General features: G+C 31.7%; 1 protein-coding gene, 1 long non-coding RNA gene and 1 other non-coding gene across 4 annotated transcripts in view; 2 read left to right on the top strand and 1 right to left on the bottom strand.

Annotated features, from left to right (window-relative positions):
* LOC659717 (neuroligin 4) overlaps positions 1–13,157 on the top strand; it is a 147,082-nt gene that overhangs the window by 15,758 nt on the left and 118,167 nt on the right. The window lies entirely within an intron of this gene.
* LOC103313073 (uncharacterized) lies at positions 530–2,337 on the bottom strand. The gene is made up of 2 exons (XR_010334427.1): positions 1,067–2,337; positions 530–1,006 (listed from the first exon to the last, which is right to left on the bottom strand). It is a non-coding gene; the product is annotated as an uncharacterized LOC103313073 (transcript).
* Positions 10,256–12,063, top strand: LOC135266395 (uncharacterized). Its single transcript, XR_010334426.1, has 2 exons — positions 10,256–11,526; positions 11,587–12,063. It is a non-coding gene; the product is annotated as an uncharacterized LOC135266395 (long non-coding RNA).

The following is a 13,157-nucleotide window of genomic DNA, read 5'->3' as shown; positions in this document are numbered from 1 at the left end:
TCTTTCGATAAGAAACTATAACGGCTGGATTTCAGTCGTTAATTACAATTAAATGAAAAAGCAGGTAAATCCCCCAAACTGGATCATGAGTAATCGTATATACTGATTGAATATTGTATATCGTGGTAATATGGTCTCCACGGATCTTCATATCGGTCGAGATGTTGAATCAGTTGAAACTTGTGTTAAAAGTAAGATTCAATCTCCTAAATTGATTAAAGAATAATAAGTGTTACCTCAAGTATACAAATTTATTATTATAATCGTAATACCGTTTTGGGCTTAGATTGTATCGATGATTTTGAAGTACAATTGTTGTACAATTTTTTGACAAATTTATGCTAGTACACTATTCAAATATTTTCCAACCCCATTTAAGGATGTAATAACTACAGGTGAAACTTTGCGTGTAAACAGTGAGAAAGGGCACATACTTTTTGATGAGGAAATGGGAACAGGTTTCTGTTTTTGATCTCATATGAGTTTACTTTTATTTAATTATACAGGGCATTTACCAAAGAAAACTACGTTTTATAAATGCTTTCTTATTTGCTAGCTTATTTATTTCACAGTTCCACAATTATACTGTATTAATACATAAGATAACTTTCGTTATCCCAACATTCCTCTTCATTTTCGGAATTTTGTTTATTTTCAATCAGATAATCGTCATTATCCCAACTTTCATCCTGATCGTTAACGTTTTGCTTATTTTCAGTTAGATAATTTTCGTTAGTCCAACTTGCTTCTTGGTCTTCTGCGTTTTGTTTATTTTCAGTCAGATAATTTTCGTTATCCCAACTTTCTTCCTGATCTTCGGCGTTTTGTTTATTTTTATTAAGATAATTTTCGTTATCCCAACTTTCTGTCTGATCTACGTTTTGTTTATTTTCGGATTCTCTTTTTCTTTTTGCGTCCTCTTCTCTGTGACACTTAAAAATGTGTTTGGCCATCCTATGCCATACTAGCCTATGTAGGTTATTATAGGGACATGTCACCATATCCTCTACAACATAAACAATTACCTTTAAGTTATAAATGACACAATACCTTAAATTAGACTTACCAGTGCATAAGCTGGCTGATGGTTTTCTTATTGGACTATTCATCTTTTTAAAGGTCTAACTTAAGTCACTCGAAAAGAACTCGTATTTAACTTAAGATAAAATCTGCAGAAGTTTCCATATGTTTATATAGGAAGTTTTGTGACAAAGAAGCTATATTAGAAAAAGATGAGAATTTACAATTTACCCTTGTTGCCTTTAATTTGCTCCACCTCTCAAAATTCATCCAATAAGAATTGAAACTTATTTAGTAAACGCAAACTTGAAATGGAAGGGATGACAACCCGCCAATTTCATAGGTCAATTTTATTTTGTCATAGCTTGTTTTTGTCTGCGCGTGCGTCACTTTGGAGAATCTCGCATTGAAAATTATGTGATTACCCTGATGTCAGTGCTATTTTTGTATAATGATGTCATGGTTATTTTTGAATCATAATGTCAGGATGGAAATCTCGTGGGGAATCACACATTGAAAATTATGGGATTACCCTCCTGGCATTGCAATTTTTGGATCATGAGGTCATGGCTGCATTTAGATTATGACATCATAGATATTTCCGGATTGATGAGTCATCAGTATTGTTGTATCATGTATGGTATTAAAATTTTGGGCTATGACATGATCTTCACATCTATTGGTTTCCTAAATTTGATTCATTCAATGAAGAAAGTTTAAGAGATGGTATCAGGATCGCATAAGTTGCAACTGCATAGAGGTGTATCCAGCAGCAGACATGCGATGAAGATGCAAGCGGCCGCAGCGTGGGCGTAGGTGGCGGCATATGTTTACTTCAATCGCATTCCTTTTGATAGCAACGACTAGCTTTCAGTCTTAAGTTACATTTAAATAATAATTCCTGAATACAAATTGTGAGAACCACATGATAAAATTACGATGATGTCATGGCTATTTTTAGATCATGATATCACCGCTTCTTTCAGGGAATCCCTGACGTAATTGCTTTTGTTGAATTATGTGATGACATGGTTATTTTAAGATCAATGAGTCACCACCATCGAAGGACCATGATATCATGTCTATTCTTGGATCGACGAATCACCGCTATTGTTTGTTGCATAATAATACCATGGTTATTTTTAGATTTTGACATAATAATTCTAAGTGAAATTAACCCCGTACCCTTCAAACCCTACATTTATTCAATATAAACCACGACATAAGCTTAAAATTTCATTCTGTTTAACCACATCTTCAGTACTAGTTACATCAGTGTGAATTAAATAAAAATTTATTACTTTGTGCTTGTGAAGAAAAGAAAAACAAAAATACTATTCAAGAATTCAAGATGAGTAGTGCAGCATTTGAAAGCTTAAACCTTAAAGCATAAAATGGAATCATTTGATAGTGTTGAAAGTATTAAAGTTTATGAAATGTTACATTGCGTAAAGGCATTTCAATTAATAATTAATAAAAACTATCAACAAAATATGGAATGAAGGTTATGGTGCAATGTGAGGAATTTTCATTCATATTACCATTTCGATTTACTGAGCACCTCAGCGATGAAGAAATTGATATTTTGAATGAAAAAATAAAAAATGGTAACAAATTATTTATGATCAGTAAAGAAGCGATAGGAAACACTTCAAAAATCAAACAATCTCTTTTATATTATGTTTCTAGAGTTATTGTTGAATATCTGAATATTGTTGAATATTAAAATGTTAAAACCACAAAGTACAAAAACAAAAAGTAAAAATTATACAACCATTAGAAGTATTGAAAGTTCTGATAATGATATTTATCTGAAAATTGGTGTGCAGCCATAACCCCTTATGTAATGTATAATGAACCACCTGATGCGAACATGGTTATTTTTAGATCATGACATCACCGCTTTTTTCGATGAATTATTGACGTAATTGATATTGTTGAATTATGATGTCATGGATATTTTAAGATCAATGAGTTACACCCATTGTTGAATCATGATATATATCATGTCTATTTTAGGATCTTGGAGCGAAATTAAGCCTTTCACCCCTATCAGTTTCCTAAATTTGTTCCATCTAGCGAAGAAAGTTTAAGAGATGGTATTAGGATCGCATAAGTTGTAGTATCTGCATCCAGACTCATGTGTGTGTGTTTGAATGAACTCGAGTCACATTTCTTTGATAAGAAGGAATAGTAACGGTTGGTTTTCATCTTCCTCACATAATTATGCAGTTGATATGCAAAATGGTCTTTATTTAGGTAAATTACATTGACCTAACCTATCCAAATTACACATTCAGAAATAAATAACTCAAACACTGTAAGATTTAACGAAGTTGTTACTCTTCAAGTTCGAATGACGCTGATGAAGATCAAAAATTTTATTGAATAAGAGATAGAATGTAGTTTCAGAAACGAATTCGTGATGCAGAAATGCTTCTAAAACCATTTCTTGAACTGAAAATTAGCAACATAGAGAGAACAAAACAGAAGAAGAATGTGATACAAGTATAAATATTTCAACTTTAACTCATCGGAATAGAAAGTCTACAATCGCACGACATTGTAGTTGTTATTAAATATTAGGTATGCATCCGTGGAGAATAAAGAAATATACATGTTTGAAAAATGATCAAAACTTATCTTATCAATCGTAGTAGAGCTTTGAAGAGAAAGAAAGAGCATCAAAGTGTTGGTTCAGGAATTGTAAATTCTGTTATTAATAAATTACCATTTGAATTGCACATTCCTGGTTATCAAATTTAAAAAACGACTAGAGCGAGAAGGTCGTGATATTAATAAATTAGTCGAAGCGTGCACAAGTTTCTGTCATTTTTTAGATCGTTCAAAATTTACAAAAAAATACTGATAAAGCTTCCCAGACGTTTTCTTACTGATGTAGATCTATGTAAATATTGTAAAATGTTAAAAATTCAAAAATTTAGAGGTGTTTTTATTAGAGATTTGTTGACTCAAAACGTACGAATCAATGAATGTGGTATATTAAATTTAGATAATGATTGTGGTATTAGTACACATTGGACAGCTTACGTAAAACGTGGGCGAGAAGCTATATATTTTGATAGTCATAGTAATCTTCAACCACCGCGAGAACTAGTTAAATAATTAGAAAGGAATGGACCATGTTAAATTCTATACTATTATGAGTTAATAATTACTATTTATTACCTTGTGGTCAGCAAGGTTGTTTAATATGTGTTACCTCTATTGGCCTATATACCAGTGCAATAACTGGAAACAGTTCACTTTTAACATCTCAATATAGTCCATCAATAGCCTTAGAAAATGACAGCAGTTATGTGATTGGAATAACTAACCTACAAACTTATAATTCATTTCTGAATATTGATCAGACCAATAATAAATTCTTGTATGTAAGTGAAGATAATAAAGAGGTATGTATAGAAATACCTGAAGGATCTTATGAAATTGATGATTTAATGCATATCTTAATAAAGAAATGGTTAAAAAATATTATCATCCAACAACAAGATGAAGAAAAGAATAGCAAGAGTAATGTTAATCCCATAATATTTGTTGATGAAGATTCTACTAAAATAGTTGATAGCAACATTCATGAAAGGAAAGCACTTATTTTATCAATAAAATCGAACACAAACACATTAAAAGTAGAAATTAAATCAAAAATAACGATTGATTTCACTGAAGCTAGTATATTAGGCTTTACATCAACTATGTTAAAACCTAATATAAAACACATCTCTCCTTTGCAGCTAAAATTCATAAGGTAAACGCTTTATGAATACATTGCAATTTGGTATCATCTTCATATAGAAATGGAAAAGCAGTACATGTTTTTCCAACTGTACCTCTCGGATATCGAATTGTAGAAGCGCCAACCAATGTAAACTACACTGACCGGCAGAAAAACTAGGCTTAAAGCGTCAAAGAAAAAGAAAGAAATTAAATTGGGGCGTACATAAGTCATATAAGTGACATTTAAACTTTTCTAAAGCAATAGTACAATAAAGTGTCATTCTAGTAAAGCTTTTAAGCGTATTTTTTCAATAAGAGATATAAGTGGGTAATTCGGAAAAAAAAAGGGACAAATAAGGATCAACTAAAATTGGTTTTGTGTCAATTTAATGTCGGGCTCTTATTACAGTCGCAAGCCTGCGTGGCATACTTTGAATTAAATTTTGAATCGCTTCTTGAGGTAAGTTTTCCCAATCTTCTTGCAGAGCAGCTCGCAGGTCCTGAAGTGTTAATACCTGTCTACGACGTCGTCGAATTTGTCTTCCTGGTATATAGCCAATCTTCACGCGTGAATTGCACCAATAGTAATTGCTGATTGCACTAAGCAGAGTGAAGTGTTCAAAAGAAGTCCTGTTTCAATACGACTCGAGTTTGAGACTAGAACCAACATACCAGGGAAGACTACAGCTTATTGTATAATTCTACATTATAGAGTAGCAAAATATATTCCAGCTCAAGGTGTTATTCGTGTTGTGTAGTGTGCTAATTTAAAATTTATTTATTTATTTTTGGTGTTATTTATTTTTTAGTTTATTTTCTCTAATGTATCCTTATCTTCGATGTCTCAAGACTCTCAAAATCAACACCTCAAGATATTACAGTTAGCTACTAATTTAATATTACTTGTATCTGTTTTGTTTTTTAATGTTGGTTTTAATTTTACGATGTATGATAAAGTTGTTTATTAAAACACATACAAAACTTACACAATGTTTTATTTTGCAAAAATACAATACATTATGAAAAAACATATTACATAAGTATAGCTTACAAAGTGAAATTATGTTTATAATCTGACAATTTCATAAGTCATCGTGCTGAATCTTCTCCAGTGCTCCAACCTAGATGTGCTTCAGGAACTTCTTCTGTATAAGTTTAGGTTTAGGAATCATATTCGTTTTGAATACAACGATTTGTAATCAAGTTTTGTGTTAATTGCGATTCTTGCTGCCGATGCTGTTATAATCTTCCTCTTTACTTCAAATTGAATTAACATTGTATCCTCAAGGTCTTGTATCTGTAGCATTTATTAAGAGAATACGTTTATAATCATATGGACTTAAGAACACTTTTTCTTGTTTTAAAGAATACACAGAGTATTTTTTGGATCGAATGAGTCTTTGCGTGCTACGCAATATATCTAAATCCATAAACATTTTTTATAATCATTAAATGTACTCGTAATATGTTTTATTGAAGATTTTGTACACCCTTTCGACTTATTCAAAATTTTTTTTCGTTTTATAGCTGGACCTACTTCATCATAATCATGTTCTTCATCTTCAATTTCTGAATCAACTGTGTAGGAATACATTTTCAATTGAAGTCCCACAAATTCAAACATAATTTTGCCATGATATTCATCTTTTATGAGTTCTGGACATTTCTTATTTTTTAATTCCATATTATATTTATTATGCAGTTTATATCAGAATTACCAAAGCGATGAATATCTTCTTTAATATTTTTATAAATATCTTCAGTCTTGAAATGATATATTAAACTATCGGTATCCGTACATTATTACCAAATTTATTTTTAATATAGTCATAATGAAATTTGTAAATAAATAATTTTTAAATATCCAAAATACAAAAACTTACATAAATTGGTTTATTTATTAATTCATTATTAAAATTGGATTTTGAAATTAAATCGCGCATACGCTACCTACCGTCCCACCTAGTTACAATTCTAATGTCTTAAATACATTTTTAAACTGCGATAATGAACTATATAATTAGTTTTTGGAAACAATGTTGAAAGTAATTTTTCTAATTTAGATTTGGAATTTGGTGGTTTTAAATGTTATGGTGCTTAAGGCAGGTTACTATGTTCGAGGGCGTTTTAGAAAAACATGTGTCAGTTTTTGCGGGATTTATTTGCGAACAGTTTAATTTGATGCACAATAATGCACGTCCACACGCTGCAGTTATTGTAAGAAATTTCCTTCAAGCAGTTGGAATCGAAGCTGTGGAGTGGTCATCGCGAAGTCCGGACCTAAATCCAATAGAACATCTTTGGGATATACCAGGAAGACAACGACGACGTCGTAGACAGGTATTAACACTTCAGGACCTGCGAGCTGCTCTGCAAGAAGATTGGGAAAACTTACCTCAAGAAGCGATTCAAAATTTAATTCAAAGTATGCCACGCAGGCTTGCGACTGTAATAAGAGCCCGACATTAAATTGACACAAAACCAATTTTAGTTGATCCTTATTTGTCCCTTTTTTTTCCGAATTACCCACTTATATCTCTTATTGAAAAAATACGCTTAAAAGCTTTACTAGAATGACACTTTATTGTACTATTGCTTTAGAAAAGTTTAAATGTCACTTATATGACTTATGTACGCCCCAATTTAATTTCTTTCTTTTTCTTTGACGCTTTAAGCCTAGTTTTTCTGCCGGTCAGTGTAGTTTACATTGGTTGGCGCTTCTACAATTCGATATCCGAGAGGTACAGTTGGAAAAACATGTACTGCTTTTCCATTTCTATATGAAGATGATACCAAATTGCAATGTATTCATAAAGCGTTTACCTTATGAATTTTAGCTGCAAAGGAGAGATGTGTTTTATATTAGGTTTTAACATAGTTGATGTAAAGCCTAATATACTAGCTTCAGTGAAATCAATCGTTATTTTTGATTTAATTTCTACTTTTAATGTGTTTGTGTTCGATTTTATTGATAAAATAAGTGCTTTCCTTTCATGAATGTTGCTATCAACTATTTTAGTAGAATCTTCATCAACAAATATTATGGGATTAACATTACTCTTGCTATTCTTTTCTTCATCTTGTTGTTGGATGATAATATTTTTTAACCATTTCTTTATTAAGATATGCATTAAATCATCAATTTCATAAGATCCTTCAGGTATTTCTATACATACCTCTTTATTATCTTCACTTACATACAAGAATTTATTATTGGTGTGATCAATATTCAGAAATGAATTATAAGTTTGTAGGTTAGTTATTCCAATCACATAACTGCTGTCATTTTCTAAGGCTATTGATGGACTATATTGAGATGTTAAAAGTGAACTGTTTCCAGTTATTGCACTGGTATATAGGCCAATAGAGGTAACACATATTAAACAACCTTGCTGACCACAAGGTAATAAATAGTATCAGTGACTGCCTCTGATAATTTTACGTCTTTAAATACTCCGTTTACAACCGATTGTTTGTACGTTGATACGCACATTTTTTAAAAGGTCGTTGTGGGCGTTGCAAGGTTTTAGATTATACACGAGCAGAGCAATATAAGAAGGAAATGCATTATGAGAATATCTTCTTCATTGTGGTTGTTGTACTAGAATTGAAGACCACAATTAACCGTACCATATTTTTGAATCAACTCATAATAGTATAGAATTTAACATGGTCCATTCCTTTCTAATTATTTAACTAGTTCTCGCGGTGGTTGAAGATTACTATGACTATCAAAATATATAGCTTCTCGCCCACGTTTTACGTAAGCTGTCCAATGTGTACTAATACCACAATCATTATCTAAATTTAATATACCACATTCATTGATTCGTACGTTTTGAGTCAACAAATCTCTAATAAAAACACCTCTAAATTTTTGAATTTTTAACATTTTACAATATTTACATAGATCTACATCAGTAAGAAAACGTCTGGGAAGCTTTATCAGTATTTTTTTGTAAATTTTGAACGATCTAAAAAATGACAGAAACTTGTGCACGCTTCGACTAATTTATTAATATCACGACCTTCTCGCTCTAGTCGTTTTTTAAATTTGATAACCAGGAATGTGCAATTCAAATGGTAATTTATTAATAACAGAATTTACAATTCCTGAACCAACACTTTGATGCTCTTTCTTTCTCTTCAAAGCTCTACTACGATTGATAAGATAAGTTTTGATCATTTTTCAAACATTTATATTTCTTTATTCTCCACGGATGCATACCTAATATTTAATAACAACTACAATGTCGTGCGATTGTAGACTTTCTATTCCGATGAGTTAAAGTTGAAATATTTATACTTGTATCACATTCTTCTTCTGTTTTGTTCTCTCTATGTTGCTAATTTTCAGTTCAAGAAATGGTTTTAGAAGCATTTCTGCATCACGAATTCGTTTCTGAAACTACATTCTATCTCTTATTCAATAAAATTTTTGATCTTCATCAGCGTCATTCGAACTTGAAGAGTAACAACTTCGTTAAATCTTACAGAGTTTGAGTTATTTATTTCTGAATGTGTAATTTGGATAGGTTAGGTCAATGTAATTTACCTAAATAAAGACCATTTTGCATATCAACTGCATAATTATGTGAGGAAGATGAAAACCAACCGTTACTATTCCTTCTTATCAAAGAAATGTGACTCGAGTTCATTCAAACACACACACATGAGTCTGGATGCAGATACTACAACTTATGCGATCCTAATACCATCTCTTAAACTTTCTTCGCTAGATGGAACAAATTTAGGAAACTGATAGGGGTGAAAGGCTTAATTTCGCTCCAAGATCCTAAAATAGACATGATATATATCATGATTCAACAATGGGTGTAACTCATTGATCTTAAAATATCCATGACATCATAATTCAACAATATCAATTACGTCAATAATTCATCGAAAAAAGCGGTGATGTCATGATCTAAAAATAACCATGTTCGCATCAGGTGGTTCATTATACATTACATAAGGGGTTATGGCTGCACACCAATTTTCAGATAAATATCATTATCAGAACTTTCAATACTTCTAATGGTTGTATAATTTTTACTTTTTGTTTTTGTACTTTGTGGTTTTAACATTTTAATATTCAACAATATTCAGATATTCAACAATAACTCTAGAAACATAATATAAAAGAGATTGTTTGATTTTTGAAGTGTTTCCTATCGCTTCTTTACTGATCATAAATAATTTGTTACCATTTTTTATTTTTTCATTCAAAATATCAATTTCTTCATCGCTGAGGTGCTCAGTAAATCGAAATGGTAATATGAATGAAAATTCCTCACATTGCACCATAACCTTCATTCCATATTTTGTTGATAGTTTTTATTAATTATTAATTGAAATGCCTTTACGCAATGTAACATTTCATAAACTTTAATACTTTCAACACTATCAAATGATTCCATTTTATGCTTTAAGGTTTAAGCTTTCAAATGCTGCACTACTCATCTTGAATTCTTGAATAGTATTTTTGTTTTTCTTTTCTTCACAAGCACAAAGTAATAAATTTTTATTTAATTCACACTGATGTAACTAGTACTGAAGATGTGGTTAAACAGAATGAAATTTTAAGCTTATGTCGTGGTTTATATTGAATAAATGTAGGGTTTGAAGGGTACGGGGTTAATTTCACTTAGAATTATTATGTCAAAATCTAAAAATAACCATGGTATTATTATGCAACAAACAATAGCGGTGATTCGTCGATCCAAGAATAGACATGATATCATGGTCCTTCGATGGTGGTGACTCATTGATCTTAAAATAACCATGTCATCACATAATTCAACAAAAGCAATTACGTCAGGGATTCCCTGAAAGAAGCGGTGATATCATGATCTAAAAATAGCCATGACATCATCGTAATTTTATCATGTGGTTCTCACAATTTGTATTCAGGAATTATTATTTAAATGTAACTTAAGACTGAAAGCTAGTCGTTGCTATCAAAAGGAATGCGATTGAAGTAAACATATGCCGCCACCTACGCCCACGCTGCGGCCGCTTGCATCTTCATCGCATGTCTGCTGCTGGATACACCTCTATGCAGTTGCAACTTATGCGATCCTGATACCATCTCTTAAACTTTCTTCATTGAATGAATCAAATTTAGGAAACCAATAGATGTGAAGATCATGTCATAGCCCAAAATTTTAATACCATACATGATACAACAATACTGATGACTCATCAATCCGGAAATATCTATGATGTCATAATCTAAATGCAGCCATGACCTCATGATCCAAAAATTGCAATGCCAGGAGGGTAATCCCATAATTTTCAATGTGTGATTCCCCACGAGATTTCCATCCTGACATTATGATTCAAAAATAACCATGACATCATTATACAAAAATAGCACTGACATCAGGGTAATCACATAATTTTCAATGCGAGATTCTCCAAAGTGACGCACGCGCAGACAAAAACAAGCTATGACAAAATAAAATTGACCTATGAAATTGGCGGGTTGTCATCCCTTCCATTTCAAGTTTGCGTTTACTAAATAAGTTTCAATTCTTATTGGATGAATTTTGAGAGGTGGAGCAAATTAAAGGCAACAAGGGTAAATTGTAAATTCTCATCTTTTTCTAATATAGCTTCTTTGTCACAAAACTTCCTATATAAACATATGGAAACTTCTGCAGATTTTATCTTAAGTTAAATACGAGTTCTTTTCGAGTGACTTAAGTTAGACCTTTAAAAAGATGAATAGTCCAATAAGAAAACCATCAGCCAGCTTATGCACTGGTAAGTCTAATTTAAGGTATTGTGTCATTTATAACTTAAAGGTAATTGTTTATGTTGTAGAGGATATGGTGACATGTCCCTATAATAACCTACATAGGCTAGTATGGCATAGGATGGCCAAACACATTTTTAAGTGTCACAGAGAAGAGGACGCAAAAAGAAAAAGAGAATCCGAAAATAAACAAAACGTAGATCAGACAGAAAGTTGGGATAACGAAAATTATCTTAATAAAAATAAACAAAACGCCGAAGATCAGGAAGAAAGTTGGGATAACGAAAATTATCTGACTGAAAATAAACAAAACGCAGAAGACCAAGAAGCAAGTTGGACTAACGAAAATTATCTAACTGAAAATAAGCAAAACGTTAACGATCAGGATGAAAGTTGGGATAATGACGATTATCTGATTGAAAATAAACAAAATTCCGAAAATGAAGAGGAATGTTGGGATAACGAAAGTTATCTTATGTATTAATACAGTATAATTGTGGAACTGTGAAATAAATAAGCTAGCAAATAAGAAAGCATTTATAAAACGTAGTTTTCTTTGGTAAATGCCCTGTATAATTAAATAAAAGTAAACTCATATGAGATCAAAAACAGAAACCTGTTCCCATTTCCTCATCAAAAAGTATGTGCCCTTTCTCACTGTTTACACGCAAAGTTTCACCTGTAGTTATTACATCCTTAAATGGGGTTGGAAAATATTTGAATAGTGTACTAGCATAAATTTGTCAAAAAATTGTACAACAATTGTACTTCAAAATCATCGATACAATCTAAGCCCAAAACGGTATTACGATTATAATAATAAATTTGTATACTTGAGGTAACACTTATTATTCTTTAATCAATTTAGGAGATTGAATCTTACTTTTAACACAAGTTTCAACTGATTCAACATCTCGACCGATATGAAGATCCGTGGAGACCATATTACCACGATATACAATATTCAATCAGTATATACGATTACTCATGATCCAGTTTGGGGGATTTACCTGCTTTTTCATTTAATTGTAATTAACGACTGAAATCCAGCCGTTATAGTTTCTTATCGAAAGAAATGTGATTGGGTTTCAATTAAAACTATAAACATGAAAGACACTCGTCACCGCCGCCCACGCCATAACCGCTTACACCTTTATCACATGCCTGCTGCTGGATACTCCACGCTGTTGCAACTTATATGATCCTGATACATTCTCTTATATTTTCTTCATTAAATGGACCAAATTAAGGAAACCAAAAAGGCTTAATTTATATTAATCATGTCGTAGGCCAAGAATTGTAATATTATACATAATATAATATAAACATTGACTCATCGATCTGGAAATAAGTGTGACATCATAATCTAAAAGCAACCATGAGATCATGGTAATACCAAAAGGGGATTCCCATACTGACGTCATAATCCAAAAATAAGTATGACATCATGATACAAAAATTGCACTGACATCGGGGATTCATATAATTTTCAATGTGGGATTCCCCAAAGTGACGCATGCGCATACAAATTCAAACCATGACATCATCATCTAAAAATAGCATCAACATTGGGGATTCCCACGAAGCGTTAGGGCTTACCTTAATGAGTCACAATCCAGGAAGAAACAGCATTTAACTT

Source organism: Tribolium castaneum, chromosome 5, assembly GCF_031307605.1.
Source record: "Tribolium castaneum strain GA2 chromosome 5, icTriCast1.1, whole genome shotgun sequence".
Taxonomy (NCBI): domain Eukaryota; kingdom Metazoa; phylum Arthropoda; class Insecta; order Coleoptera; family Tenebrionidae; genus Tribolium; species Tribolium castaneum.
Note: the sequence above shows the minus strand (reverse complement) of the source record. Positions and strands in the feature narration are given on the sequence as shown.